The sequence below is a fragment of the Aquarana catesbeiana genome, linkage group LG02 (assembly GCF_042186555.1).
Source record: "Aquarana catesbeiana isolate 2022-GZ linkage group LG02, ASM4218655v1, whole genome shotgun sequence".
Taxonomy (NCBI): Eukaryota; Metazoa; Chordata; class Amphibia; order Anura; family Ranidae; genus Aquarana; species Aquarana catesbeiana.
In genome coordinates this window covers 413113055-413137389 of record NC_133325.1, presented here as the reverse complement: position 1 = coordinate 413137389, position 24335 = coordinate 413113055, and the positions used below count along the sequence as shown (strand labels likewise).

At 42.5% G+C, this 24335-nt stretch overlaps 1 protein-coding gene across 2 annotated transcripts in view; it reads right to left on the bottom strand.

Moving 5' to 3' along the window:
- RIMS3 (regulating synaptic membrane exocytosis 3) overlaps positions 1-24335 on the bottom strand; it is a 266560-nt gene that overhangs the window by 153883 nt on the left and 88342 nt on the right. The window contains exon 1 of one of the 2 annotated variants that reach the window (XM_073615423.1): positions 11609-11932. The exons of the other annotated variant lie outside the window; for it this stretch is intronic. The gene's annotated coding sequence lies outside the window, so the exon portion shown is untranslated. Of the gene's footprint in view, positions 1-11608; positions 11933-24335 lie in introns of those variants that run through there. 2 annotated transcript variants of the gene reach the window in all.

The window sequence follows — 24335 nt, the reverse complement described above, 5'->3', positions numbered from 1 at the left end:
GGGCCACATCTGGCCCGCATGCTGCAGTTTAGAGGCCACTGCTTTAGATTCTCCCTTTCTGACTGAAATTTCAGATGTATTCTGACCAGAACAAAGCTTGGGCTATTAAGTTTTGCAAACAACAGGCTTTTATGAAGACAGGGGCTAAGGAGAGCCAGAAAAACATTTGAAAAGAGATATACATCATACATACCTGACTTAAAGAATAGCTATGGCCTTCCATTAAAAAATGTAGCACTTAAAGGAGAAGTCCAGCCTGAGCTTTTTAGGCTGGGCTTCTCCTAAGGTCACAGGAGTGCAATTTGTTTTGCACTCCTGTGACCCATTTTCAGTGGAGAGCGGTCTGGAGTCCACTCTCCGCTGATGTCACCAGGATCAGTCTAGGCAGGGCATCATCAAGACTTCCAAAGTCTAGATCCGCCAGCTGCCTTGACTGATGGCAGTCTCAGAGAGCTGCTCAGAGAGCGCTCCAATGAGCGTGGAGGAGCAGAGCAGGAGTGATGCTGACTGACAGTCAGCAGCTCTCCGCTCGGGGAGGTGAAAGAACCGAGCCATTGACAATGTTCGGTGGCTCAGTTCTTAGTGAAGAGGTGGCGGGGGAGAGATGCAGCATCGGTCTGATGCTGCATCAACCTAGGTAAATATGAATAGCCAAAAAAAAAAAACATACTTCTCTTTTAATTAAAAGGTGTCTGTTTTTAAAAGTTTCCACACAAGATTCATGCAACATTAACACAGGATTTACACAATGTTGCAATTAGATAATTACAAAGTTATATAGTTAATCTGGCTAAAAAAAGACACAAGTCCATCCAGTTCAGCCCACAGAGAAAAATAAAAACCTAAAATATACACAAATTGAAAACCTCCATACATGCAATCCTTTACCAACATTTGATCCAGTAGAAGGCACAAAAACCCAATAAAGCATGATCCATTTGCTCCAGCATGGAAAAATTTCCTTCCTAAACCCCCAAGAGGCAATCGGATATTCCCTGAATTAACTTTACCTATAAAGATTAGTATCCAGTTATATTTTGTGCATTTAGGAAATAATCCAGGCCTTTTTTCAAACAATCTACTGAGATGGCCAGAACCACCTCTGGAGGGAGTCTATTTTACTTTTTCACAGCTCTTATTGTGAAGAAGCCTTTACATATTTGGAGGTTTAATCTCTTTTCCTCTAGACGTAAAGAGTGCCCCCTTGTCCTCTGTGATGATCTGAAAGTGAATAACTCTACACCAAGTTCACTATATGGACCACTTATGTATTTATACATGTTGATTATATCCCCCCCAATCTCCTCTTCTAACTTAGGTTCAGCTAACCTTTCCTCATAGCTGAGCTCCTCCATTGTTATCAGTTTGGTTGCTCTTCTCAGCACTTTCTCCAGTTCCCCGATATCCTTTTTGGGGAACTGGTACCCAAAACTGAACTGCATATTCCAGATGAGGTTTTACTTATGATTTGCACAGGGATAAAATGATGTCTCTCTCTCAGTCCATACCTCTTTTAATACAAGGAAAGGATATTGCTTACTTTGATTCCAACTGCAACTGAATTGAATTAGAAAAATATATGAATTTTGGGTGAAAGCTGTGTAAAGCTAGACTCCTGAGTATATCTGTGGTTTCTCTTAGTCCCCCTGCAAAGCCATACAAATACCTGTTGATTTGGTACTTGGTTAGACTGTCTTTAAGAGCTACATTCACAAAGGCAATTACAAATGAACAACAGATCCCTTTGGCAATAATTAGCACAAACCTGTGGCAGAAATCATAGCTCTTTGTGAAAAGTTGTGTCCAGGAAGCCCGTGCAAATGAATGACAGGCTGACAGGAGGCCAATGCTGTCTGCATGTTATTGCACATTGAGCGATTACCTGCATTTAGGAACAGATGATCAGCAATGAATGTAGGAAGATCATTTGTCCATAGCTGCAGGTATATCGGCATGTGCAATTACATGCTGACAGCCATGGACAGATGTGGCTGCTGTCAGCTTTTTATTAATTTCTACAGGCTTCCCAGCCACAGCTATTCTTAGAGACCTTTGATTCCTGCTACAGTAAGCATTTGTAATCATCCATGTAAATACAGCCCAAAGTATTGTACTGTATTTCCAAAGTCAAAACATTTTTTAGTTTGTCATGTTATCTATCTGTGTCTCCAATGCAGGGGATTTCCCCTTACCTCCTGTCCCTTAGACCCAATGTGGATAATCGCCTCTTAGTTGTCACCAGAACAAGATTTCTTACATCACCTCTTCTAGTGACAACTCATAATTTTGGATTTTTCCATCACTTTCAGTCCCCATGACAATGGTCAACAGGACAATTACCAACTGGAGTAACACTATCAAAAAAAAGAATGTGCTTTAACCACTTGCAGACCCCACCAGCACCTGCTGTGATTGTACACCATGGGAGCCTGTCAGCAAGTCCTGGCCAATGATTCATGGACCTGCTGATTGGCTGTGTACAATCACAGCCCAGAGCTCTGTGTTGGCAATCAAGATCTCTCTCTGCAGGGAAGAGAAACTTAGAGATCTATTAGTAGAAGCAGCACACTTTACACATATTCCACATAGTTAAGCACACATTTAACCCCTTGATTAACCTAGATATTAACTCCTTCCCAGCCAGTGTCATTAGTACAGGGCCAGTGTATAGTATTATCACTGATCACTGTATTAGTGTCACTGGTGATGTCAGTGGCAGTTAGTCAATTCCCCCAGCGTGAGTTAGTGTCAGATTGTCCGCCACACTATCGCAGTCCCATTATAAGTTACTGATCACCGCCATTAGTAGTATAAAATAAATAAATAAAAATTCCAGTATATTTCCCATAGTTTGTAGGCGCTAAAACTTCCATGCAAACCAATCGATAAATATTTATTGGGATTTTTTTTATCAAAGACATGTAGCAGAATACATTTTGACCAAAATTTATGAAGATATTCTTTCTCCTTTTTTTTTTTTGCATATGTTTTCTAGCAGAAAGTAAAACATACTGTTTTTTTTTTTCAACATTTTTGGTCTTTTTTCATTTGTATCGCAAAAAATAAAAAACCCAGTGGTGATCAAATACCACAAAAAGAAAGCTCTATGTGTGTGAAAAAATGATGCAAATCTCATTTGGGTACAGTGTTATATGACCGTGCTATTACCAGTTAAAGTAGCGTAGTGCTAGATTGTAAAAAATGGCCTGGTTAATGAAGGGGGTAAAATCTCCTGGAGCCTAAGTGGTTAAATGCTGTAAAAAAAATGAAACCTTTTTTTTTTTTATGTTATTCTTTTAGCGTATGTCTACAACAGATAGAGACAGAAAATACACAGTATTCATAGCCACTATCCATGTCCTTTAAGCTGATGTCAGATGGCATCAAACTTAATTAGAAGTGTGAGGATTACACTGTAACAGATGTGGTCTCTTTAGTTATAGTGATATCCACTACCCAACCACTGTGCTAGGGGATTATATGCTGAAAAAGACACTTGTGAGGAATGCTCTGCTACAAATGGCTGTTATAAGCTCAGTTGTCCTGTCACACGTGCTGAAAATAAACTATTTAGATATAATATATCAGATATAACAAAATCAATGGAGCTCCTCAACACAAATTTCTGCTAAAACATGTTAAGTATTTAAAGCATGTCATCGTAGTTGCCTGACCTAGTGCTGTAAGAAGCCATCTAACATCAGTTTGATGTATTGAATTCTCTTAAAAACCAGTCCAGGATTTTGGATGATGTAATAAAGTTCATATCACTCTGTATGCATTTGTGTATGGCTTGTGGCTTTGTCAATTAAGAGCTTTTTTTTCTCATAGTGATCTCATGCCTTCAATTTTGTCAAAAGAGAAGGCCATTTGAAAAGCAATCATATAACATGAGCACTAAGGCCTTTTTTTATATACAGGCACTGCCATTGATACAAAAGTGTCTGCACGATCATGGACTGTGTTCTTGGTGGTCCACCATGCAGAAAAATAAAACCCAGTGGGCCTGTAGGATTTGTTCTGGGCCAGATGAGACTCCGCAAATCCATTCACGGATCTCGAATCTCCCAAAAGAGAAGGCCATCTGAAAAGCTTTTATATAACATGAGCACTAAGGCCTTTTTTTATATACAGGCACTGCCATTGATACAAAAGTGTCTGCACGATCATGGACTGTGTTCTTGGTGGTCCACAATGGAGAAAAATAAAACCCAGTGGGCCTGTAGGATTTGCTCTGGCCCAGATGCTTCTTGCAATGTTCAAGTTAGCCTGATTCAAGATAGATAAAATATATACCTGAACCTCAGCCTTAATTGGAGGAAGCATTTGGGGTCAGGAGACACTTGCCCCCTAACCAGTAGTAATAGGATATGTTGGGCTGGTGGCCCAGAGGTACTTCACCATTTAGACACGATCAAAGCAGCACCTGCAGTCAGTCAATTATATAGCTAACTGCTCCCGAGTCATATCGGTTATCACAGCATCTGGCAAAGGGAAGTCTTCTAGCACTGACTTCCTTGGTAGCTCTGAGCTGCCATGTGATCAAATGCTAAGAACTGAAACAGAAGCTAATGCTGCAGGATGTAAAAAGGTGCTTCATAATAAACCATACCATTTAGGAGCACCCACCTTTTACCATGCCTACCAATCAATATGCCTTCTTGGCACATTTTGCATAGTATACTTTCTGTAGCCCATAGAAAGCTAACAGGAAGAAGCTACTAGACTGTAGCTGTCCCCGTGTTAAAAAAAAAAAATCCAGTCTTCCCCTGGCCTAAATACACCAATTTGCATTCAAACCCAGGGGATATTTGGGAAGTGCCCCATTTTCACCCTTGGTGAACAATGTAGCCTGTCACTGCACAATTATGAAATATCATCTACCACTCTGCAATGCAAGCAACTTTTATTTTAAAAAAATGATGATTTTCAAATAGTTCAAATAGTCAGCAAAAAGTTAATCAAGGCAACAATTCAAATCAATCTTTTAACTGCTACTGCTATACTGGAAACACTGCAACTATCAGAAAGATCAAGCAGTTGATTTATATCATTTGTATAACTGATTGAATCTATATTCATGAGGTTTGCATAGTCCTTCTTAACAGAACGTTAGCCTGTCACATGGCTCTGTGCTGTGAAACCTCCCTCTCTGAGACTTACAGAAGGTTGTATTGAACCAGGGGGCCTGTGTCCCTGCATTTTTCAGGTGCATATTCAGGGTTGTCATATGGATTTAATTAGCCAACTCCACAAGGAGAACATCATGACTGAATAACACAAAGGGTCTTATAATGCTAATTGTGTCAATAAGAGATCATTTTCATATTGCTCCTAGCAACCAGCTTCCATCAATCGGGTCTGCAGTACAGAACTGAAAACAAGACAAGTATTCTTATTGGTTGCTTTGAGCATAATCATTCTCCTATTGGAACACATTACATGCATAGCCTCAAAGGAGTTGATTTACCAAAGGCAATTAGGCTGTTCACTTTGCAGCAGAATTTTCTCTTTGCTAGGGATTTTTCCCTAAAAGTGTTTGTAAAGGCTGTTTTTTTAAATATTAAACATGTTATTCTTACCTGCTCTGTGCAATAGTATTGCACAGAACAGCCCCAAACCCCCTTTCCTGAGGTCTCCCTCCAGCACTCCAGGGTCCTCCTCTTCTCAGTGCTTCACCATAGGAAGCCGCTTCCTATAGTGGCACACTTGTGGGCTAGCTCCCAAGCCAGGCTGTGTGTGTCTATAGACACACACAGCCTGACTCAGTCCTGCTCTCTCCTCACTGGATTTGATTGACAGAAGCAGTAGCTAATGGCTCTCACTGCTGCTTCTGAGTCCTGTGAGGAGAGAGAGAGCACCGTCGCTGCAGATGGGCACAGTGCTGGATCGAGATAGGGCTCAGCTATGTAAAAGGGGGGGGGGGGATATATCCACTGAAACATTTTTTGCCTTAATGCAGGAAATGCGTTAAGGTAAACAATGTTCTGCCTTTAGAACCACTTTAACTTTTTAATACATTTTTTTTTTCATTTTCTGTGCATGCGATTCGGAATTTTTTGCAAGGTGATTTCTTATCACATCCACCAAGCTAGGGGGAAAACTCCCTTGCAACAGCCAACTTGGGCGGCACAGTGGTGTAGTGGATAGCACTCTCGCCTAGCAGTAAGAAGGGTCGCTGGTTCAAATCCCAACCACGACACTACCTGCCTGGAGTTTGCATGTTCTCCCACACTCCAAAGACATGCTGATAGGTTCATTGGCTGGTGTCTAAATTGTCCCTAGTATGTATGAATAAGCTCCTTGAGGGTAGGCACTCATGTGAATGTACAATGTATATGTAAAGCGCTGCGTAAATTGATGGTGCTATATAAGTACCTGAAATAAAAAATAAATAAATTTACCTTAAGTAAATCAAAGTTTATAAGTTTGACTGGAGTGTACCTTTAACTTCTATTTTGTTCCCTGTACTTAAACAACGAGAAAATGATTTTGATTGGTTGGGATCAGAAGCGCAACATTACTTATAGCACTAGTTTTATAAATGACCATAGATACTATTTTACATACATCTCATTTCCCCATGTTGCTGCTCGCCTTGTTGTGTGACATTTTACACATGAAAAATTCTCATAAGTCAAAAACAAAAGCTGAGACAGTTTATCATTTTGTCAGTACTAGTTAAATATGTATATGAATACTGTATGTCTGTCGGGCTTGCACATTGAAATGATCATTCTGGCAGTCATATTATCTACACAAGAAGTAATGTTAAGAGAGGTGTTCTGCAATCAGTCATGGTGTCAGACAAAGAGAGAGGGAGGCTTACCACAGACACGCAATCTGATCAATAAACACTAATATTTGACATTACAATAAAGATAGATTTCTCCATAAAGAGCTGGTGCTTGATGTAATGTATAATATTGTCATTTTTTTAGTAAAGCTGATGCTGGATGTGACAGTCTGGCACTCTCTGCCTTCTCTATGTGCCATGTCATGTGATACAGGCACTGCTGCAGTTTACATATCAGTATTCAGTATGCACAGCTTATGTACTGCCTGAGCCTACCTGTCTATAGATCAAGGTGTGAGCATGATACAGAACAGGTTGTTTTATGAGTGCCCAGGGACCGTAATGGTTACTAATAATATGTGCGTTGTTCCGCAGCTCCTTAACAGTCACATAGATCACCTAGAAGCTTACGAGCTGCACTGCACTTAGCTGGTTAGGGACTGTAAGCCTTTCAACAGCAGTTTTCTACAATAAGATATACTAAACAAAACCTCTAAGAAGACGTAAGTGGGCCACATGATAAAGGTGACCAGTTTTATTATATTGTATGGCGTAACAAAGCAATAGTGCAACCAGCAACATAATAATGTAAACTACACTGTATATAATACAATGATTTAGGAAAAAAAAACAATAGCTTAAGAACAACGCAAGTGCAGGAGGTATGATTCATTTCTCCAGCAACGTCCAAGAGATCAATAAAATTGAGCAAGTCGATGTTCTATTGATAGGAAGCTACTGTGAGACCAATTATACAGGCATCTTACAAGATGTGGGGGATTGGATGGAGGAGGAAGGTTAGGGGCCATTCATTATTAGCTATTTGATCTGGCTTCAAAGTGGCCCCAGGTAGTTAGCACAGACACATGGAGCCCTCTTTAAGTTGACTTGAACCTCTGAGCAAAAAAAAAAAAAAATCATCAGTTTAATAAAATCAGAATCAAAACAGATTGCAAGCAGGAAACTTGTCCGAGTATAGCAACATAGATCTGTCTTAGGCCAAAATGTGAAATGATGCTATAGGTAAACACTCAACGCTGGTGACAATTGCAAAAGAACAACTTAATTTAACTATTACATAACAATACATCAATGATAAGATATTCTATTAATAAAGAGTGCAAAGTTCACAATATGTCTTCCGTCTAAGAACTTTTCACAAAAGTGCAGTCTTTCTTAACCTTTCTACCTCTGGGGAACCTAAACAATAATTTTTGGATTTTAGGGAACCCTAACCAAAACCAATTCCTTGGGATCCATGGCAAAAATAACTCTTAAATTGGTGGTCAGTAGAAAGAATCCAACCCCTGAAGGGGTGGTCATTAGGAAGAATCTAACCATGACAGTGGTGGTCATTGGGAGGACTATAACCCGTACAGTGGTGGTCATTACAGGAGTTAAAGTGGCAGTTATTAGAAAGAATCTAACTTGGGGGTAGATGGCAAAAGTAGCTCTTAAAGTGGTGGTCAGTAGGAAGAATCCAACCCCTGTGGTGGTGGTCATTAGGAAGAATCTAACCATGAAGGTGATAGTTATTAGGAAGAATCTAATCCTGACAGTGGTGGTCATTAGGAAGACTTCAACCCTTACAGTGGTGTTCATTGGGAAAAATCCAACCTTTTCAGTGGTGGTAGTTTGAAAGTATCTAACACTTACAGTGGTGGCCATAACAGTAAACCAACCCTTACAGTAGTTGTCACTAGAAAGAATCTAACTCTTACAGTGGTGGTCATTAGAAAGAATCCTAATCTTACAGTGGTGATCATTAGAAAGAATCTAACCCTTGGGAAGAATCCAACCCTTTCAGTGGTGGTCATTAGAAAGAATCTAATGCCGCGTACACATGGACGGACTTTCCGACGGACTTTCAATGGTCTTTTGACAGACTTCCGACGGACTTTTGAACGAACGGACTTGCCTACACACGATCACACCAAAGTCCGACGGATTCGCATGTGATGACGTACGACCGGACTAAAATAAGGAAGCTGGTAGCTAATAGCTGCCCTGGTGTGGGTTTTCGTCCGTCAGACTAGCATACAGACGAGTGGATTTTTCGACTGGACTCGAGTCCGTCGGACAAATTTGAAACATGTTCCAAATCTAAAGTCTGTCAGATTTTTGACTGAAAAAGTCCGCTGCGGGTCCGATGGAGCCCACACACGGTCAGATTGTCTGCCGGATTCGGTCCGTCGGACCAGTCTGGTCGACAAGTCCGCCGTGTGTACACGGCATAACCCTTACAGTGGTGGTCATTACAGTATTCCAACCCTTACAGTGGTGGTCATTAGAAATAATCTAATCCTTACAGTGGTGGTCATAAGGAAGACTCCAACCCTTACAGTGGTGTTCATTGGAAAGAATCCAACCCTTTCAGCAGTGGTCATTTAAAAGTATCTAACCCTTACAGTGGTGGTCATAACAGTAAACCAACCCTTACAGTGGTGGTCATTAGAAAGAATATAACCCTTACAGTGGTGGTCATTAGAAAGAATCTAGCCCTTACAGTGGTGGTCATTAGAAAGAATCCTACCCTTACAGTGGTGGTCATTGGGAAGAATCCAATCCTTTCAGTGGTGGTCATTACAGTATTCCAACCCTTACAGTGGTGGTCATCAGAAATAATCTAACCCTTACAATGGTGGTCATTAGAAATAATCTAACCCTTGCAATGGTGGTCATTGGAAATAATCAAATCCTTACAGTGGTGGTCATTAGGAAGACTCCAACCCTTACAGTGGTGTTCATTGGAAAGAATCCAACCCTTTCAGTGGTGGTCATTTGAAAGTATCTAACCCTTACAGTGGTGGTCATAAAAGTAAACCAACCCTTACACTGGTGGTCATTAGAAAGAATTCAACCCTTACAGTGGTGGTCATAACAGTAATCTAACCCTTACAGTGGTGGTCATAACAGTAAACCAACCCTTACACTGGTGGTCATTAGAAAGAATTCAACCCTTACAGTGGTGGTCATAACAGTAATCCAACCCTTACAGTGGTGGTCATTAGAAAGAATCTAACCCTTACAGTGGTGGTCATAACAGTAAACCAACCCTTACAGTGGGAGTCATTAGAAAGAATCTAACCCTTACAGTGGTGGTCATTATAAAGAATTCAATCCTTACAGTGGTGGTCATTAGAATCTAACCCCTACAGTTGTAGTCATTAGGAAGAATCTAACCCAGTAAACTAACCTTTACAGTGGTGGTCATTAGGAAGAATCTAACCCTTAGAATGATGGTCATTAGAAAGAATCTAATCCTGCAGCCGTGGTGATTAGGAAAAATCTAACCCATATAGAGGTGGTCATTACAGGAATCCAACCCTTAGAGTGGTGGTCATTAGGAAGCATCTAACCTTACAGTGGTGGTCATCAGGAGGAAACTGGCCCTTACAGTGGTGGTTAGAATGCCACCCTTACAGGCAGCTAAAAAAGATTATTGTTGTCATGCCACTAGCTCTACCAACAGGCACTGGCTCTAGAACTATGCAGGAACCATGAACCATCAGATAGGAGGTCAATCAGCCACAGTTTAAGGAACCTCTATCATCCTCTAGAAGAATCCCTAAAGTTCCATGGAACCTGGTTGAAAAAAGCTGCAGTAGTGTATCGAATATTCAACATAAGCTCCTGCCTGGTAAACATATGATGGGTTCAGTCTTGAGTCCAAATACAAAAAGACAGGTTCTGCTAGCAAAACACAGAGCTATCCATGAAATTAATTATTTTATTTAAGTTATACATAGACAGAAAGGCAGGCAGATAGGAAGATTGGGTGGGATAGATAGATAGATAGATAGATAGATAGATAGATAGATAGATAGATAGATAGATAGATAGATAGATAGACAGATAGACGGACTAATGATACATAGATAAACTAATGTTAGATAGATAGATAGATAGATAGATAGATAGATAGATAGATAGATAGATAGATAGATAGATAGATAGATAGATAGACTAATGGAAGATAGATAGAAAGAGTGACTAATGGTAGATAGATAGATAGATAGATAGATAGATAGATAGATAGATAGATAGATAGATAGATAGATAGATAGACTAATGGAAGATAGATAGAAAGAGTGACTAATGGTAGATAGATAGATAGATAGATAGATAGATAGATAGATAGATAGATAGATAGACTAATGAAAGATCACTAGGTAGGTAGATGGATAGATAGATAGAGTAACATTAGGTAGATAGATAGATAGATAGATAGATAGATAGATAGATAGATAGATAGATAGATAGATAGATAGACTAATGGAAGATAGATAGAAAGAGTGACTAATGGTAGATAGATAGATAGATAGATAGATAGATAGATAGATAGATAGATAGATAGATAGATAGATAGATAACATTAGATAGTTAGGTAGGTAGTTAGACCAATGGAAGATAGATAGAAAGAGTGACCAATGATAGATAGATAGATAGATAGATAGATAGAGAGATAGATAGATAGATAGATAGATAGATAGATAGATAGATAGATAGATAGATAGATAGATAGATAGATAGATAGATCGATAGATAGATAGATAGATAGATAGATAGATAGATAGATAGATAGATAGATAGATAGATAGAGAGATAGATAGATAGATAGATAGATAGATAGATAGACGGACTAATGATAGATAGATAGATAGATAGATAGACGGACTAATGATAGATAGATAGATAGATAGATAGATAGATAGATAGATAGATAGTCAGAACAGTAGAGATAAGAGGCATGTTATATGGCACATATGAGTAAAGCAGACAGTCAAGGCATTTTCCAGGCACACTTCTTACCAGCTGGCAAGCAGAGTCTTGGTGCCAGGGAGGCGTGGAGAAGAACTGACTGAAGAAAAAGGCGAAGAGATGCCCCAAGTTAGCCTGCTTGCCTCCCTTACCCCAGCGAGCAGATGTAAGGCTGCTGTGGGCATGGAAGGAGGGGTGCAGCATGGAGTAGGGCCGGTCAGATGCAGCAAGTGATGGAGGAGAGGGAGAGAGAGAGACAAAGGGATGGGAGAGGAAGAGACGGCAGCACAAGACGCTTTAATCGTGAAGGGTTTCTGGAGAGATACTGAGGGAGCGCTTGCAAGATTGGTTGCTAAAGCGTCTCCATGGCAACCGCGCTGACCCACTTCTGCGGTAGCCAAAAGCTTGGCTTGAGACGCCTCTCATTAACAGCTTCACTGCTAGAGCAACCCGCAACACGGGGCAGGCGGTGCGGCACAGCGGCTGGGCACACACGGGTTAATCGGGGTGACAGGTCCCGATGTGCGATCAGGTCCCTTGGCGCTTGTTGCTGCAGCCGACATATTACTATAGGAGTAACTTCACACTGGATGATGGTCAATAGGCGGATTTCACACCGACTCCCAGCTCAGAGTGCTGATTATTAAACTCTGTACCCCTTTATTATACTATAGGTTCTCCAGTGACCCCCGTGTCTCTATGTACTGCCCTATGATTTCTATGTACACTAACTATACAACATTGTATTCTACAAGAACTCATGGTGGGAGATGTATACATTGTTCAACAAGCATACACTGACATGTTGCAATCCTGTCCCTGTATCCCCATTATTGGCCCAACAACACACTATACTTGGAAATTGTCAGCAGTGCCCTGCTAAATGCCAGTATTATCCCCGATCTCTGCCCAACTGTTGTGACCCTGGAAATGGTCTTGTTCCATCCCTTGCTAAGCAGTACATTGTACCTGGAGATATAATGAAACCATAGGTGTCAGCCTATTGCATTGGGGTGTTCACCCCAAAGCTCAAATACATATCTGTGTGTGTATGTAGATGTATACAGTATCTCACAAAAGTGAGTACACCCCTCACATTTTTGTAAATATTTTATTATATCTTTTCATGTGACAACACTGAAGAAATGACACTTTGCTACAATGTAAAGTAGTGAGTGTACAGCTTGTATAACAGTGTGAATTTGCTGTCCCCTCAAAATAACTCGACACACAGCCATTAATGTCTAAACCGCTGACAACAAAAGTGAGTACACCCCTAAGTGAAATGTGCAAATTGAGCCCAAAGTGTCAATATTTTGTGTGTCCACCATTATTTTCCAGCACTGCCCTAACCCTCTTGGGCATGGAGTTCACCAGAGCTTCATAGGTTGCCACTGGAGTCCTCTTCTACTCCTCCATGATGACATCACAGAGCTGGTGGATGTTAGAGACCTTGCGCTCCTCCACCTTCCGTTTGAGGATGCCCCACAGATGCTCAATAGGGTTTAGGTCTGGAGACATGCTTGGCCAGTCCATCACCTTTACCCTCAGCTTCTTTAGCAAGGCAGTGGTCGTCTTGGAGGTGTGTTTGGGGTCATTATCATGTTGGAATACTGCCCTGCAACCCAGTCTCCGAAGGGAGGGGATCATGCTCTGCTTCAGTATGTCACAGTACATGTTGGCATTCATGGTTCCCTCAATGAACTGTAGCTCCCCAGTGACGGCAGCACTCATGCAGTCCCAGATCATGACACTCCCACCACCATGCTTGACTGTAGGCAAGACACTCTTTGTATCCTTACCTGGTTGCCGCCACACACGCTTGACACCAGCTGAACCAAATAAGTTTATCTTGGTCTCATCAGACCACAGGACATGGTTCCAGTAATCCATGTCTTTAGTCTGCTTGTCTTCAGCAAACAGTTTGAGGGCTTTCTTGTGCAACATCTTTAGAAGAGGCTTCCTTCTGAGACGACAGCCATTCAGACCAATTTGATGCAGTGTGTGGCGTATGGTCTGAGCACTGACAGGCTGACCCCCCACTCCTTCAACCTCTGCAGCAATGCTGGCAGCACTCATATGTCTGTTTCCCAAAGACAACCTCTGGATATGACGCTAAGCACATGCACTCAACTTCTTTGGTCAACCATGGCGAGGCCTGTTCTGAGTGGAACTTGTCCTGTTAAACCGCTGTATGGTCTTGGCCACCGCGATGCAGCTCAGTTTCATGGTCTTGGCAATCTTTTTATAGCCTAGGCCATCTTTATGTAGAGAAACAATTTTTTTTTTCAGATCCTCAGAGAGTTCTTTGCCATGAGGTGACAAGTTGAACTTCCAGTGACCAGTATGAGAGTGAGAGCGATAACACCAAATTTAACACACTTGCTCCCCATCCACACCTGAGACCTTGTAACACTAATGAGTCACATGACACAGGGGAGGGAAAATGGCTAATTGGGCCAAATTTGGACCTTTTTCACTTAGAGGTTTACTCACTTTTGTATCCAGGGGTTTAGACATTAATGGCTGTGTGTTAAGTTATTTTGAGGGAACAGTACATTTACACTTTTATACAAGCTGTACACTCACTACTTTACATTGTAGCAAAGTGTAATTTCTTCAGTGTTGTCATATGAAAAGATAAAATAAAATATTTACAAAAATGTGAAGGGTGTACCCACTTTTGTGAGATACTGTATATACAGGCCCGGGCATTTTAGACTGAGCAGCCAACTTTTCCAGGGACCAGGGTGGGGGTTGTTGATAGACATTCACAGGGGTGGCTGGTGTTGGTCCTCCACACTGTAATGTGCAGGGACACTGTGATATAAAGGGGACTGCACTGTAAAGGGGCACTGTAATTGCAGTCCCCTTTATATTACAGTGTTCTGGTCCTATTGTGGCCATACAATGCTAGTACTGTCTGTCTCCTATTGTGCCCACACTGCCCAGTGACACTGACCTGCTCTCTCTGGTGGTCCTGGACAGCATGGCGCTCTCTTTCTGGTGGTGTGGTACAATGTGGCTCTCTCTGGTGGTGCATGTACAGCGTGGCTCTCTCTGGTGGTGCGGGTACAGCGTAGCTCTCTCTGGTGGTGCAGGTACAGCGTGGCTTTCTCTGGTGGTGCGGGTACAGCGTGGCTCTCTCTGGTGGTGTGGGTACAGCGTGGCTCTCATGGCTCTCTCTGGTGGTGCGGGTACAGCGTGGCTCTCTGGTGGTGCGGGTACAGTGTGGCTCTCACTGGTGGTGCGGGTACAGAGTGGAGCTCTGCAGGTGTGGGTACAGTGTGGAGCTCTCTGGTGGTGTGGGTACAGCGTGGCTCTCTGGTGGTGCTGGTACAGCATGGCTCTCACTGGTTGTACAGGTACAGCGTGGCTCTCTCTGGTGGTGCAGGTACAGAGTGGCGCTCTGGTGGTGTGGGTACAGCGTGGCTCTCATGGCTCTCTCTGGTGGTGCAGTGTGGCTCTCTGGTGGTGTGGGTACAGCGTGGAGCTCTGTTGGTGCGGGTACAGCGTGGAGCTCTCTGGTGGTGCAAGTACAGCATGGCCCTCTGGTGGTGCGGGTACAGCGTGGCTCTCACTGGTGGGGCAGGTACAGCGTGGAGCTCTGGTGGTGTGGGTATAGCGTGGCTCTCTCTGGTGGTGCGGGTACAGCATGGCTCTCTGGTGGTGCAGGTACAGCGTGGCACACTGGTGGTGCGGGTACAGCGTGGCTCTCATGGCTCTCACTGGTGGTGCGGGTACAGTGTGGCGCTCTGGTGGTGTGGGTACAGCGTGGCTCTCTCTCTCTCTCTCTGGTGGTGTGGGTACAGTGTGGCTCTTTCTGGTGGTGCTGGAGCTATTATTTCCCCCAGCACAGTCCTCTTTCTTTTTCCATGTCTCCTGTAGTCTACTCGGCTTGTTTCCGGGTTTTCTCTTTTCCCCCAGCACAGTGCATGCTGGGGACTGTAGGCTGTAGCCGTCTCCCTGCTGAGATCAATTGGGCCTCCTATCTCTGGGACTACATTTCCCATGATGCCCCACTAGTTTTTTCTGATTGGCCCTCCGCTGTGGCCAATTGGGAGGGAAGAAGAACAAGCAGGAAGCTTTCTTCTCTCCCGTGCTGCCGACATGAGAAAGGTTGGGGGGGGGGATCCTGACAGTGGCCCGCAGCTTTCCCCCCTTACCCCACTGTGCGGACACCTATGGCTGGAGGAGGAGGAGCAGTCCATAGGGGCCTAGAGCGGAACTGTCAGCGCGGCTCTGAAGCTGAGCTGTGTGTGGTACACACAGCTCAGCTCATGCAGCCGCTAGTTCCGCCAGAGAAGACACAGGCACGGCCGAATAGTGGTCCATAGCGTCAATAGCGTCCAGGCCGCGGTCACGGCTTAACTCCCGCTGTGCGGCCTGATCATCAACAGTCCACGGAATGGGGGGCCCAGGCCCACCGGGCAAATGCCCCGGTGCCCTATGGCCAGTCCGGGCCTGTATATATATATATATATATATATATATATATATATATATATATGTACAGTGCCTTGAAAAAGTATTCATACCCCTTGAAATTTTCCACATTTTGTCATGTTACAACCAAAAACATAAATGTATTTTATGGGATTTTATGTGATAGACCAACACAAAGTGGCACATAATTGTGAAGTGGAGGGAAAATTATAAATGTTTTTCACAATTTTTTACAAAAAAAATATCTGAAAAGTGTGGCGTGCATTTGTATTTAGCTCCCTTTACTCTGATACACCTAACTAAAATCTGGTGGATCCAATTGCCTTCAGAAGTCACCTAATTAGTAAATAGAGTTCACCTGTGTGTGTGTGTGTAATTTAAACTCAGTATAAATAAAGCTGTTCTATAAAGTCCTCAGAGGTTTGTTAGAGAACCTTAGTGAACAAACAGCATAATGACGGCCAAGAAACACACCAGACAGGTCAGGGATACAGTTGTGGAGAAGTTTAAAGCAGGGTTAGGTTTTTAAAATATATCCCAAGCTTTGAACATCTCACAGAGCACTGTTCAATCCATTATCTGAAAATGAAAAGAGTATGGCACAACTGCAAACCTACCAAGACACGGCCGTCCACCTAAACTGACAGGCCGGGCAAGGAGAGCATTAATCAGAGAAGCAGCCAAGAGCCCCATGGTAACTCTGGAGGAGCTGCAGAGAGCCACAACTCATTTAGACGAATCTGTCCACAGGACAACTATTAGTCATGCACTCCCCAAATCTGGCCTTTATGGAAGAGTGGCAAGAAGAAAGTCATTTTTGAAAGAAAGCCATAAAAAGTCCCATTTGCAGTTTGCGAGAAGCCATGTGGGGGACACAGCAAACATGTGGAAGAAGGTGCTCTGGTCAGGTGAGACCAAAATGTAACTTTTTGGCCTAGAAGCAAAATGCTTTTTGTGGCAGAAAACTAACACTGCACATCACCCTGAACACACCATCCCCACCAGGAAACATGGTGGTGGCAGCATCATGTTATGGGGATGCTTTTCTTCAGCAGGGACAGGGAAGCCGTCCCTGCTGAGCCAAATATAGGACAATCTTAGAAAAAAACCTGTTAGAGTCTGCAAAAGACTTGAGATTGGGGTGGAGGTTCACCTTCCAGCAGGACAACGACCCTAAACATACAGCCAGAGCTACAATGGAATAGTTTAGATTTAAAGCATATTCGTGTGTTAGAATGGCCCAGTCAAAGTCCAGACCTAAATCCAATTGAGAATCTGTGACAAGACTTGAAAATTGCTGTACAGACACTCTCCATCTAATCTGACAAAGCTTGAGCTATTTTTGAAAAGAAGAATGGGCAATAATTTCACTCTCTAGATGTGAAAAGCTGGTAGAGACATACCACAAAAGACTTGTAGGTGTAATTACAGTCTAAGGTGGTTCTACAAAGTATTGACTCAGGGGGCTGAATATAAATACATGCCTCACTCTTCAGATATTTATTTGTATAAAATTTTGAAAGCCATTTATCAATTTCCTTCCACTTCACAATTTTGTGCCACTTTATGTTGGTTTTATCACAAAAAATTCCAATAAAATATGTTTACATTTTTGGTTGTAACATGACAAAATGTGGAAAACTTCAAGGGGTATTTATACTTTTTCAAGGCACTGTATATGGCAGTAGGGCAACGGACAATGTCAGTAGAGCAATGGACGATGTCAGTAGGGCAAAGATTGGTGTCAGTAGTATATTTTTATTATTTTTTTATTAGTACTTTTTTTACAATTTTATTTTTTTATTATTTTTTACAATTTTTTTTGGCAATAATTCTTTATTATTATTTTGTACATTTTTTTTAGGAGCCCCATTGGGGGGCTTTCATGAAATATCAGTGATATAAACAGACCCCTGATGTCTCACTTTTGAGACAGAGGAAGGAACTGAGGACATGAATTCCCCAGCCCCTTTCTCTGCAGCCAAGCAGCAGGGGGAATCTGTGCAGTGCAGAGTGATTAGGGTGTGCCTAGGCACACCTGTCACACCCTGTACGCACGCCCATGACTAACTCTTCCCATCCCTGGCTAAGAAGCACATTGTACCTGGAGATATAACTCTATCCATCCCTAGCTAAGCAGCACATTGTACTTGGAGATATCACTCTTCCCATCCCTGGCTAAGCAGCACCTTGTACCTGAAGATATAACTCTTCCCATCCCTGGCTAGGCAGTACATTGTACCTGGAGATATAACTCTTCCCATCCCTGGCTAGGCAGCACATTGTACCTGGAGCTATAACTCTTCCCATCCCTGGCTAAGCAGCACATTGTACCTGGAGATATCACTCTCCCCATCCCTGGCTAAGCAACACATTGTACCTGGAAGATATCACTCTCCCCTCCACCCCCAGCTAAGCAGCACATTATACCTGGAAGATAATACTCTCCTCATCCCTGGCTAAGAAACACGTACCTGGAGATATCACTCTCCCCATCCCTGGCTAAGCAGCACATTGTATCTGCAGAGGTCAGGATTCTGTGCAGACCAGTCAAGTTCCTCCACCACTGACACTCTTCCATGTCTTCATGGACCTTGCTTTGTGCACTGGTGCACAGTCATGTTGGAACAGGAAGGGGACATCCCCAAACTGTTCCCACAAAGTTGAGAGCATGAAATTGTCCAAAATGTCTTGGTATGCTGCCGCCTTAAGAGTTCCCTTCCCTGGAAGGCCAAAGCCAAGGCCAACCCCTGAAAGACAACCCCACACCATAATCCCCCCTCCACCAAATGATTTGGACCAGTGCACAAAGCAAGGTCCATAAAGTCATGGATGAGTGAGTTTGGGGTGGAGGAACTTGACTGGCCTGCACATAGTCTTGACCTCAACCAGATAGAACACCTTTGGGATGAATTAGAGAGGAGACTGTGAGCCAGGCCTTCTCATCCAACATCAGTGTTGCAGATATGATCCAGCATATGAATAAAAGTAAAAAGTTGCCAGGAACCAATCCACAGGCATTGTAACCTTGGCGTGCGTGGTGACGTCACAGACATGGACTCTGCCCTGCATGTTTTGTCAGAGTTGATGTCATCAAGGGCTGAGGTTACAATGCTTGTGGATCGGTTCCTGGGAACTTTTGCTCATATGCTGGATCATATCTGCAACCCTGTGGGTTTTTTAGTACTACTATATTCAAATAGATGGATTTACGGTTTTACACTATGTGGTCATACCTTATCTATTCCCCATGGTCATTGTCATGGAGCGATCCTCAGCACTAGCCATGACAATACCTCCACTTCCATAACAGGGAAGAAGGATTGGATCTGTCTATCTTGGGCTTATGACCAGTGCCTTTTGGCTCTTATAATTTGGAGTCTAAGGTTTCTGGTAAGGAGGCAATTTATAAGGTTTCTGGTGGAGGTACACCTGGGTGATTGATCGGTATATTTATTTGCCTTATTCATTCACATTGGATATATATCACAAGAGTTTTGGATTTCTGATTATCGTTTTCTTCACCAAGGAGAACAGCATGAATTGTGTCACTATATAGACTTTTTTTTCATATTTGTTCAGCGCTGCAACTTTTTAGGTTTTTATTCTGTTATTTCACAATTTGTCCTATTGTGTTGTTGCCAGCAGCTTTATGTTTCTACCTGTGCAATAATTTTTCTTGTTTATTTTGATTTTTATTATGACCAGCTTCCTAATCTGACAATGGGTAGCATTTTTTTTTAAACTGTCACAGCTACAGATTCTTAGTTGCAGTTGTAAGAACTACCTGAATTTGTCTCAGGTGTTGTTGGTACTGTTAACGCAACTGTCACAAATGCTTTCCTGAATTAGACACAGTTTGTTTTAAAGGGACCTACTGCTAGAAAAGTGTTGTCAATTGTATCAGCCTATTTTTTAAGATTTATTTTTGTGCCTTATGAACCTTTTACTTACTCTGTCAGGGCCTGACACTTCAGCTCATGTCAGGGATTTAAAGGTTACATTAAAGTGAAACTAAACCCATCAATGAAACAGTTCCCCAAAACAGTTTTACATTGGAGGCATGCTGTGAATGATACCTGTTACAGTAGCTTGTAATCTCAGTCATATGGGCAGCTCCATGGCAGCTGCAGATCATAACAGAGGCTAAGATGACAGCTTCCTTGGATGTAAAGAATTGGAGAGTTTAGTTCTGTTTTATGTCTGACAGTTGATGAAATCAGATTTCACCTTACTGAAATTAGATTACTTAAAGAAGTAATTTGATTTCTGGCTGCTATAGGTTTTGTAATTAAGCAACTATGAGAGTGCTCAGCCAAGATGGGGAGTATATTATTTCCAAGGACAATCATCTGGTATGTCTAGAATGGCGGGGAGGATGTTCGGAGAAAGAAGCCAGAGATGGAACAAGTGATATTTTTTAGGTACAATGGGCTACTAAGCCAGGGGTGAAGTCAAATGGACATTTCCAGGGGTAATAGAGTGCTAAGCAGGATCATTTCTGAGTCAGTAGTGTGAATAACAGTGCAAACAACTATGTGTTATATATATGTGAACCTTTAACTTGTAAAACAACCCATTCAGTTTAACATAGAAATACAAGGCAATATATATACAGTGGGGACGGAAAGTATTCAGACCTCCTTACATTTTTCACTCTTTGTTATATTGCAGCCATTTGCTAAAATCATTTAAGTTCATTTTTTTCCTCATTAATGTAGACACAGCGGCCCATATTGACAGAAAAACACAGAATTGTTGACATTTTTGCAGATTTAACAAAGAAAAACTGAAATATCGCATGGTCCTAAGTATTCAGACCCTTTGCTCAGTAGTAGAAACACCCTTTTGATCTAATACAGCCATGAGTCTTTTTGGGAAAGATACAACAAGTTTTTTCACACCTGGATTTGGGGATCCTCTGCCATTCCTCCTTGCAGATCCTCTCCAGTTCTGTCAGGTTTGATGGTAAATGTTGGTGGACAGCCATTTTTAGGTCTCTCCAGAGATGCTCAATTGGGTTTAAGTCAGGGCTCTTGCTGGGCCATTCAAGAACAGTCATGGAGTTGTTGTGAAGCCACTCCTTGGTTAGTCTGAGGTCCTGAGCACTCTGGAGAAGGTTTTTGTCCAGGATATCCCTGTACTTGGCCGCATTCATCTTTCCCTCAATTGCAACCAGTCATCCTGTCCCTGCAGCTGAAAAACACCCCCACAGCATGATGCTGCCACCACCATGCTTCACTGTTGGGACTGTATTGGACAGGTAATAAGCAGTGCCTGGTTTTCTCCACACATACCACTAAGAATTAAGGCCAAAAAGTTCTATCTTGGTCTCATCAGACCAGAGAATCTTATTTCTCACCATCTTGGAGTCCTTCAGGTGTTTTTTAGCAAACTCCATGCGGGCTTTCATGTGTCTTGCACTGAGGAGAGGCTTCCGTCGGGCCACTCTACCATAAAGCCCTGACTGGTGGAGGGCTGCAGTGATGGTTGACTTTCTAGAACTTTCTCCCATCTCCCAACTGCATCTCTGGAGCTCAGCCACAGTGATCTTTGGGTTCTTCTTTACCTCTCTCACCAAGGCTTTTCTCCCTCAATAGCTCAGTTTGGCCAGACAGTCAGCTCTAGGAAGGGTTTTGGCCGTCCCAAACGTCTTCTATTTATGGATTATGGCGGCCACTGTGCTCTTAGGAACCTTAAGTGCAGCAGTAATTTTTTTGTAACCTTGGCCAGATCTGTGCCTTGCCACAATTCTGCCTCTGAGCACTTCAAGCAGTTCCTTTGACCTCATGATTCTCATTTGCTCTGACATGCACTGTGAACTGTAAGGTCTATTGTAGATAGGTGTGTGGCTTTCCTAATCAAGTCCAATCAGTATAATCAAACACAGATGGACTCAAATGAAGGTGTAGAACCATCTCAAGGATGATCAGAAGAAATGGACAGCACCTGAGTTAAATATATGAGTGTCACAATAAAAGGGTCTGAATACTTAGGACCATGTGATATTTCAGTTTTTCTTTTTTAATAAATCTGCAAAAATATCAACAATTCTGTGTTTTTCTGTCAATATGGGGTGCTGTGTGTACATTAATGAGGAAAAAAATGAACTTAAATGATTTTAGCAAATGACTGCAATATAACAAAGAGTGAAAAATTTAAGGAGGTCTGAATACTTTCCGTCCCCACTGTATATATATATATATATATATATATATATATATATATATATATATATATACAGTATCTTACAAAAGTGAGTACACCCCTCACATTTTTGTAAATACTTTATTCTGTCTTTTCATGTGACAACACTGAAGAGATTACACTTTGCTACAATGTAAAGTAGTGAGTGTACAGCTTGTTTAACAGTGTAGATTTGCTGTCCCCACAAAATAACTCAACACACAGTCATTAATGTCTAAACTGCTGGCAACAAAAGTGAGTACACGAAGAAGCACATTAAGGTCATGCAGTGACTTAGTCAGTCTCTAGACCTTAATCCTATAGAAAATGTATGAAGGGGGCTGAAACTTCAAGTTGCCAAGTGACAGGCAAGAAACCTTAAGGATTTAAAGAAGATCTGTAAAGAATAGTGGACCAAAATCCCTCCTGAGATGTGTGCAATTCTGGTCACCAACTACAGGGAATGTCATACCTCTGTGCTTGTCAAGGGTTTCTCCACCAAGTCATGTTTTGCTTGGGGATCAAATACTTATTTCACTTACTGAACTGCAACTTAATTTATAGCATTTGTTTTATGTGTTTTTTTTTGGATTTTTGGTTCTGTAGGGGATCAAAAACTTATTTCCCCCACTATATATATATATATATATATATATATATATATATATAAAATCTTTTTTTGAAAGTGATCACACGACCTCTGTGCTCAGCTGCATATACCCTGTTTCCCCGAAAAAATAAGACCTAGCGTGATTGTCGGAGATGGCTGCAAATTAAGCCCTATCCCCCAAATAAGCCCTAGTTAAAGTCCTTGTAGGTCTTATTTTCAGGGTAGGGCTTATTTTTAGGGAAACAGGGTAGGGCTTATTTGGGAGGTAGGGCTTATATTGCAGCCATCACCGACAATCACGCTAGGTCTTATTTTGGGGGAAACAGGGTAGGGCTTAGAGAACTGGGGGTGGAGACTGCGTTGAGCGGGAGGGGTGACGTGAGGGAGAGAAACAGCAGTTATTGATCTAAATGGTGAAATGTTTCACAGGGGGACATGACTACTGAAGTACAGGCAAGCTGTGTTACCAAGTAGGTAGTGCTACCAAGAAAAGAAGAAAACTGACCACACTAGAATGGATGTGCTTCCATGCCTAGTGTAGTCATATTGAAATAGGAAAACAGGGGAACTGGCAGGATCACCAGCAGGGGCATACGAACAGGGGTCATAGGAGTCACCATTGCTACCCTGCCCCATGCTCCAGGGGGCCCGTGCGACCCCCTGTATGCCTTGTTAGGAGGGCGGCAGTATGTGGACATTGTAGAGGAATTGATCCCTCCATGTAGCCCCTGAATGCCGCTTCTCCTCCTCTCCCTCCCACAGACATTCAGCAGCTGCAGGAGGGAAATGGAGGGCATTGGTTCCTCCACATGCCACCCTTGCCCCCTCTCTATCCATATTGTGTTGCCTGGGCCCCTGTGTGGTTCCCTGGCCATACTTGCCCTGCTGCTGGGTTTCCCTCTCCCACCTCCTGCCGGCTGCTGCAGGAGATCTGTCAGGATGGGGAAGGGGCTGGTAAATGTGTCATTTACCAGCCCCTTCCTTTTTTTAATGAATATAGTCAGGGATCCTTTTTTTTTTTTATTCATTCATAGCTGGGGCATAGTTAACTGTGTTTACTATGCCTCAGTCTATGAATCAACGAGAAGCTCTGTACAGAGCTATTCCTGTCAATTATTTCAGTGCAGCTGAAGCTGCAGAGAAAGGGACTGATGAACTTGTCCTCAGTCCCTTTCTCTGTCTCAAAAGTGAGACATCCGGGGTCATCAAAGCCCCCCGACAGGGGTCCTAAAAAAAAAAGGTAAAATATCATTAAGAAAAAAAAAAAAAAAACTACTGACATCAGTGGCAGTACTACCAGGGTCGCAAAGATCGCACTTGCGACTGGGCTCTGGCATTCCACCACCATAGGGGGGGGGACCTCAATATGGCAGGAAGCTGGTCTGCTACGGGACCATAATAAACGGTCTCACGGTGGGAGTAAAGTGCCCAGGGATCAGTGGCAAGACTCCCAGTTGTGGGTCAGGGGGGCCTTCATGGTTTCTTGCACTGTGGCCCTGAAGGTTCTAGTTATGCCTCTGATCACCAGGTATTTCA